Below are 6,864 nucleotides of genomic sequence, written 5' to 3'. Positions count from 1 at the left end.
AAGATCTTGATCCAATCATTAAAAGACAGCATGTCATAAAATAAGTTGATAAGCATCCAAGTTGCTAATACATCCGAGGACAAGGCAGGTTGACATAAAGAGACTCATAATTTAATTCCAAGCCTTGTTAAAGGGCAAAGGTTTGTCATATACAAAAAAGTCAATTAGCCAGAGGTTATTTAGGGTAAGAAGTTAGAAAGCATTTGGCCTTTCGAGGGAGAAAAGGTCTAGTTCTAATGGCCAAGTCTTTTTTTAGGGGGTGGTCCTTCATATAGAACCTAATTTGTTCTAAAATTCTTGCACGCTTCTGCGGGTCCTGGATTACTCTCATACGAGCAATCGACTTAAAGCGTGTGTAATCTTGAAAGATTTGTACAAAGTCCAAGTAAGTATTGTAGGATGGCTCTACAACCCTTAAACTGACATAATCAAAAGAGTACAATAAACGTGAGCAAGTAACCAGAATTACAATTTAAGAGGAACCGCCTAACATCAACCAACCTAAACAAGAATTATAGACAATGGATCCAACATAGCACTATAATTCAAACAGCCAGTGTCTTAGATTTCTTAGAGATCTAAGAAATCCTTATGTATAGGATGTGTGTGTAGCTATTTTACTTAAATAATAACATAAATGAACATTTAAGTTCAAAGGACTACTTGCTTTAGACAAGTGACAATGACAAGCACAAAAACAACTCAATCTTAGAATTATTTTTGTGCATAGTTATACGAATGAAGTGTCATTCTAGTAAAAAGATAAAGTGTCCAAATTAAGTTGACAGTTCCATCAAGTTTCTCAAGGCGGATCATTTGTTTTGAGCCAAAAAATTTCAAGAAAGAATAGAGTTCTCACCTGCATCCATTCAAATAAGACAACAAATATGTTAGCCATGAAAGCATTTCATAGGTGGTATCGGACTATATCACTTTTTAACATAAAACAAACTTCCAACGTGAAAATGTATAATTTATTTCCAAAAGTGTGTGAGGTAAAAGACATACTCCTTCAAACCTATGATAGTTAGATAATAATCATATTATAATTAGACTGTAAATTAACATATAATGCATTTAGATTAAAAAAGCTACCACCCCTTTTGAAGTGTGTCACAACCATAATCGTCCCCATGTTCTTCTTATAGTACTTTGCAAGGTATATATCTAGAGTCGCCAACCACGTGGCAAAACACTAACTGTCTTCTCCTTTAAAAAATTCAAAAAAATCATAGTAGTTTATCAATCCACCCAAAAACTACCTTTTTATTTTGTATAAGCATCCGGCTTAGTAAGTCAAAACAAAATACTGTAAACAAATCAAGTAAGCAGTTCCACAAACCATCATCGATTGTGTCATGTTTTTAAGAAAGCACTATAAGAGCCAAGTATCTATATTATATGGTTGCTGCCCCCTTTCTGTTTTTGGAAAACATCCCTGCAGTCAAACAAACGAAGCCCCGACTAGTTTATTTTAACAGACCAACACCAATATCTCGCATAAAGTGAGCATGTTCCCACAAGAATGTAACACCACCTTCAACAACACTGACTGGCGCCCTTTTGGGGCTGGGAGTATTCGTTGTATTTTGTCCACATTATACGGACATATCAACCCCAAAACACCATGCCATGCAAGTCATAGACATGTTTTATTACATCACAAGGCCGCCTCAACAACGACAATCATAGTGAGTACACGATAGAGTCTCGAGAGCTAGCCCCTAGGTGCTTTTAAGCCCTATGACAAGCCCCAAGAAATTTGATGGTACGACTTATAAAAGCCCCCACACCTCAATGTACTCAGGGCCACAGTTTCACAGCAGAGAATAACGAACATGCTTAAAACACTTTGATAATTAGTAAGCGCAACAGAGCATAGTCATAAGAAAAAAACCACCCCTTGTTGCCTTCTGCTAGCAAGTCCACCGGGCTTAAAAAGTATCACATAGCCACCACTCCAGAGTGGGGGGATTAGGGGGAAACCATCATATGTAGGTGCAGAGATGGCGGGTGCAGCAGAGTTATAAGGAAGAGGGGACGAGCATGAAAAAATACTTACCCGCTTGACATATCAAGACTTTAAGGCCCCCCATTCGGTGTCACTGAAAACTTAAAGGAGCCAAGGCCCTTTTAAGGGGTGGTGTCCCATTGGACAACCTCTTGTTATGCAAAGAAGAGGTAAAAGAGACCCGCCTCAGAGTGATGAAAGGGAGCTCTGGCTTCATTCGGGGGTTTGTGTTTTGTTCGGGGGGAGAGAAACAGAAGGGAATGGGTTATATTTCCAAAAAATTGGTATGTTATAGAGCCTAGGTTTTTACTCGGTAGTCAGGTCCAAGTGAAGAGGCCTCTTTGTGCCCATAGAGATTTAGTTGTATTAGTACTTAGGTGTGTGTGCGTGTGTGTGAGTGCGCGCGCGCGTGCTAAAAAAGAGGAAAATGGTATAACCTTTCTATCACCCAAGTGTGGTAGATTGGTTATGCCTTTCCCTCTTGAATAAGGGTCTTGAGTTCAACTCTCCTCGTCGGATAGATCTTTATAGTCTCTTGGAATAGTTTCCTAGGACGTTAAAATTCTCTTCTTCTCGGGGGTGTCTATGTGTGTACGCGCGTGCTAATAAAAAGAGAAAAAACTTTCTATCACCGAAGTGTGGTAGATTGGTTATGTGATTTGTCTTTTCGGATAGTTTCCTACGACGTTACAATTCTCTTTTCTTAGGGGTGGGTGTGTGTGCGCGCGCTCGCGTGTGCGTTCGCGCTAATAAAAAGGCGAAAAGGGAATAACCTTTCTATCACCCATGTGTGGTAGATTGGTTATGCCATTTTCCTCTTGAATAAGAGGTATTGAGTTCAACTCTCCTCGTCACATAGATCTCTAAGGTCTCTTGGGATAGTTTCCTACGATATTAAAATTCTCTTCTTGTGTGTGTGTGTATGTGTGTGCACACGCGCGCTAATAAAAAGAGGAAAATGGTATAACCCTTCTATCACCCAAGTATGATAGATTGGTCATGCCATTTCCCTCTTGAATAATAGGTCTTGAGTTCAACTCTCCTCGTCGGATAGAACTTTAAGGTCCCCTAGGATAGTTTCCTACGATGTTAAAATTCTCTTCTTTTGGGGTGTGCACGCACGCTAATAAAAAGAGGAAAATGCTATAACCTTTCTATCACCCAAGTGTGGTAGATTGGTTATGCCATTTCCCTCTTGAATAAAAGGTGTTGAGCTCAACTTTCCTCGTGAAAAAGATCTTTAAGGTCTCTTGGGAGAGTTTCCTTCGACGTTAAAATTCTCTTCCTTTCGAGGGTGTGTGTTTGTGTGTGCACGCGCTAATAAAAAGAGTAAAATGGTATAACCTTTCTATCACCCAAGTAGGGTAGATTGGTTAAGCCATTTCCCTCTTGAATAAGAGGTCTTGAGTTCAACTCTCCTCGTCGAATAGATCTTTAAGGTCTCTTCCTACTAAGTTAAAATTCTCTTCTTCTTCTTCTTCTTCTTCTTCTCTCTCTCTCTCTCTCTCTCTCTCTCTCTCTCACACACACACACACACACACACACACACACACACACACACAGGCCAACTCATCCCATTTACAAGTTGAAAGGGAGCTGGTTAAGAGCAATACATGAGAATCAAGCAAGAGTTTGAAAAAGAGCTTTCTACATTTATACTCTTATACTATGTCGTAAACGTCAAGGAGAAGCTTAATAAAGTAGCCTTCTTAAACGGGGAAAAGGTACTACATTGATGTGTCATACGTGGAAATCATAAGAAATCTAGATGGTTTACTTCAGAGAGATGAAATGACTCAATCTGGAGAGAGTTGGAAAGCATCAGCAAAGGACCATGCCTGTTTTTCCATTTGCAAGCTTAAAAGAGGAGCTTTATGAAGCAATGTTATTGAAAGGGCCAAAGGATATTGCATTGATGTGTCACATATGGAAATCACAAGAAATCCACACGGTTCACTTCGGAGCGATGTGAAGACTCAATCTACTTTACCCACAAACAAAAGAGAGTTGGGAGAGCATGTGCAAATAATCATGCTTGCTTCCATCCTGTTGGAGTTGAATAAGATCCTTTGGCGAAAATAGGGGCCGGGGAGCGGCATTAGACTCAAGAGCTTCGTAGTGAAGCATATGACATGCTGGAGTAGAAGAAGCTCGTAATTAGCGAGACACCCACATTTGGCAAAAGATCAAATCTATCAATACAAGAGAAAAAACAAAGCTTCCCCTTTACAAATTGAAAATGAGATGGTTATAGCAGCTTATGTGTCATGCGTTTTCGACGTAAGTTACTACCTCGATCATGATGCCCTTAGATTTGGACTCTTATAGCAAGTCCTAGACGTCAAGGAGGAGCTTAATAAAGTAGTCTTCTTAAAAGTGCAAAAAGGTATCACATTGATGTGAAATTGTAAGAAAGACTTCAGAGAGATGCAATGACTCAATCTGCTTCAACTAGAAAGACGAAAGAGTCGGGAGAGCATCAACAAATGACCATGGTTGCTTCCTATTTACAAGCTAAAATAAGCTAGTTATAAGAGCGCATACATGAGGCGTTTTTTGCGTAAGAGATTACCCCAATCAAGATGAAACTGGCTCTGAACTCTTATATCAAGTCGTAAACGTCGAGGAGAAGCTTAATGAAGCAACCTTCTTAAAAGGCCAAAAAGGTAGTACATTGATGTGTCACATCTAAAAATCACAAGAAAATAGATACTTTAAAGTAGATGGCAGCAACCAAAACGAACCATACAATATATGCTACCAAACACTAGCCAATGTCATATGAAGAGGAAGGGCATTTGCGAAATTTATGTGACATGTCTCCCAAGGTCTTTTCTTTGGACACACGGGTTTCACTCATTCGAAATCATGGTTAAATTCACACAACACTTGGGGTGATGAAAATCTATTTATAAATCCAAACATTTGATCATGTATTTACATCAATACCTTATCAAAAGAAAATCTATCTCTCCTCTTTGAGTGCACAAAACCAGTTTCTTACGTAGTTTCTTATGTAGCTTCGACTTGAAGCAGCAACCAACAAAACTCTCACAGGCGCTATATGTTGTAGCTCTACCGTTTCTCCATCCTACTCTTTCTACCGTACCAAAGTGCTTACATTCTTTATTGTATCGATATGCCATAAATCCTCAAACATGTCAACTCTTTAAACATAACCAATGCGTTGATAGAACACAGTTTTTCCCATCCTCTTCATCTAAGAGTTGCATGCACATTGTTTAGAAGTTCCTCACAAGTTCACTATTATTTTGAAATTGAGTCTAACACAAATTTTGACATGTAATTGTTATAATAAGCAATGAAATAAGCAATGAAGACACAGACGGGCATCCGATTCAATGGACACCTCGACTCCAATCTGGCCCGACTTCAATAGGATCCTCGTGACACTAGAGAACACCTTCAATGCCACATACATAGACAAGGCAACTAAGGAAAACAAAGATCACTAAGGTAGAAAGAAACAGAACATCTAAGAATGAAAGAGAGAGAGAAAGAGAGATCTGGGAAAAGCCTTACATGCTGATACAAAGCAGCATGTACTATTATCCAAGGGAGGTCTGTCACAAATCACAAGAAGATTTAGAAATTTTCTCATATAGGAAAACGGAGTCTTTTTTAGAGTTTTTCATACAATGCATAACATCATGAGCTTCTGCTTGAGAGGCACCGCATACCTAGCTACGTACGATTGGGGGCACGGGACCTGCCCCCAATCGTACCTAGCTAGGTATGCAGTGCCTCTCTCACAGCAGCTCATGATGTTGAGGTAAGTCACAATGTGGGAATTATTGTGAGAATCTGTCCAAAACTTCTTGTGAATTAATGAGGCATGCCCTCTATGGATAGATCACCAACGGCTACCGGTACTACTACCTCCTCTTGCACAGGAGACCTCTGCCTCTGGCTCAGCCTCAACATGAATATCATCTCTAACATGCTCTGAAGAATAAAGCACGCCAGGGCTGCCATCCTACTACCTTACACAGAGGCTCATCAACTCCCCAAAGGGCAGCCCAAAGAGTGTGTCTACCTGCTTAGAAACACAACATGCACCGCACAAGGTGACCCCATACCCCATCTATATTACAACAGTATGGAAGTCTGTTCCAGACTCCACACTCCCAACTCCACACCGCAAAGCTCAAATGCAAAACTTTGCTCCAAAATGCATTCAAAGGCTCAAGAACAGGCAAAACCACCTTAAAATGATAACCAATGACTAACTGCAAAGGGAGAAGAAGATGACTCTCACTCAAACAGGATGTAAGCAGAGAACGCACATACTTGGACATGGAATTATCACCCGCAAGCCTTGTGACGTCGAAGTAGACCTGCTGCTGAGAGAGTAAAAAATTGGGTTGTGTGCGCAAGGGCGTTCCGCTTGAATCGGACCTAGAAGAAGCTGCTGTTGCCCTTGCCAGCCCTTCGGCAAGCTGCATGGCAGAAGCATATAGGCTTTGGTGTTGGGTAGAATATTAAGGAGGCCATGTTTAAGCACGGCGACGGCTAACCACAGAGGGACGCAGATGGCATGAAAGAAGTGGGGCTAGAATAGCGCACAGCTTCACCGGAACATTCAAGCCCCTCCTGTGTATACCCCTTCCCATTCCCTTACCCATCAAGACAGAAGGAACACGGGAAGTGCGTGGGACCCCACAGATGCTTTGTCTGCTTGGGCCCTGGCACCTGCGCAACGCCCTCGGGGCCCTTTCTTCCAAAGCGTTCGAAAACGATGGAGAAACTGATGGTGTCGCTGTCAGCTTGGCCATCAATAATCTAGAAATGAAAATCGTTTTTGGAGGAAATGCAGGAATGTGTCAAGTTA

General features: G+C 40.9%; 1 long non-coding RNA gene across 3 annotated transcripts; it reads right to left on the bottom strand.

Annotated features, from left to right (window-relative positions):
- Positions 1–607: 607 nt before the first annotated feature.
- LOC147422303 (uncharacterized) lies at positions 608–6,626 on the bottom strand. 3 transcript variants are annotated; one of them, XR_015186822.1, is made up of 4 exons: positions 6,324–6,626; positions 5,556–5,596; positions 4,585–4,700; positions 608–859 (listed from the first exon to the last, which is right to left on the bottom strand). It is a non-coding gene; the product is annotated as an uncharacterized LOC147422303 (long non-coding RNA). The 3 variants fall into 3 exon arrangements; XR_015186821.1 differs by having other exon boundaries at positions 771–4,147; XR_015186823.1 differs by lacking the exon at positions 4,585–4,700.
- Positions 6,627–6,864: the final 238 nt, after the last annotated feature.

This window comes from Adiantum capillus-veneris, chromosome 27 (assembly GCF_014529385.1).
Source record: "Adiantum capillus-veneris isolate H3 chromosome 27, ASM1452938v2, whole genome shotgun sequence".
Lineage (NCBI taxonomy): Eukaryota > Viridiplantae > Streptophyta > Polypodiopsida > Polypodiales > Pteridaceae > Adiantum > Adiantum capillus-veneris.
This window is presented reverse-complemented; position numbering and strand designations above follow the sequence as displayed.